The sequence below is a fragment of the Bison bison genome, unplaced genomic scaffold (genome assembly GCF_000754665.1).
Source record: "Bison bison bison isolate TAMUID 2011002044 unplaced genomic scaffold, Bison_UMD1.0 scf7180017864160, whole genome shotgun sequence".
Classification (NCBI taxonomy): Eukaryota; Metazoa; Chordata; class Mammalia; order Artiodactyla; family Bovidae; genus Bison; species Bison bison.
In genome coordinates this window covers 7,594,514-7,595,222 of record NW_011494732.1, presented here as the reverse complement: position 1 = coordinate 7,595,222, position 709 = coordinate 7,594,514, and the positions used below count along the sequence as shown (strand labels likewise).

Here is a 709-nt window from a genome sequence, read left to right as displayed (position 1 = left end):
TTTGAACATAAAACCTGAGCATTGAATCTGTATGTTCTTTCCCTGAGAGGATGAGAGGAGTGTGGAGCAGTGATAGCTATCATCCAGTGTACCCACAACTACAGTATTCATTGCACAGACATTATCTCTGATCCTCTCAATATCTCTATGGGGTAGGCACTTAATCTCAGAAGAGGAAGCTATAGCTTGAGCTTGGTTAAATGACTTCAAGGCTAAGCTGTTTTAACAAGTACAGTCAGACTTTATCTTTTTCTTTTTTTCTGAATCTAAGTTTGAACATAGAGCCCATATAATAAAATCCAGGTAGGCTACAACTTTCTACAGCATAATAATGTTACAATGAGAATCAAAATGATTCACTATAAATAGCATTTCTTAACTTATTTTTTAACTGAATTAATAACAGCAATATTTATTATTTTCATAAATATTTACTGAGCACTTACTGTCTGCCAGGCTGATCAATTAGTTTTTAATGATCATCAAAAATACAGTGACTCAAAATAACAAGTGTTTGTTATTTTTCACATTTCAGTTAAGTGGCTCCTCTGGTTTGGGCTGGCTTCACTGTGGCTGGATCGTTTTGAATGGCCTCACGTTCATATCTGAGGCCTCACATTTGGGACACTGGGACAGTTTGGATGGCTGGGGCCTCACACCACATGGTCTCCAATCTTCCAGGTGTCTACACAGGCTATGCTTATTCTCG

The 709-nt window shown here is 37.7% G+C and overlaps 1 protein-coding gene across 1 annotated transcript in view; it reads right to left on the bottom strand.

Moving 5' to 3' along the window:
- RAD9B (RAD9 homolog B (S. pombe)) overlaps nt 1-709 on the bottom strand; it is a 29,449-nt gene that overhangs the window by 13,330 nt on the left and 15,410 nt on the right. The window lies entirely within an intron of this gene.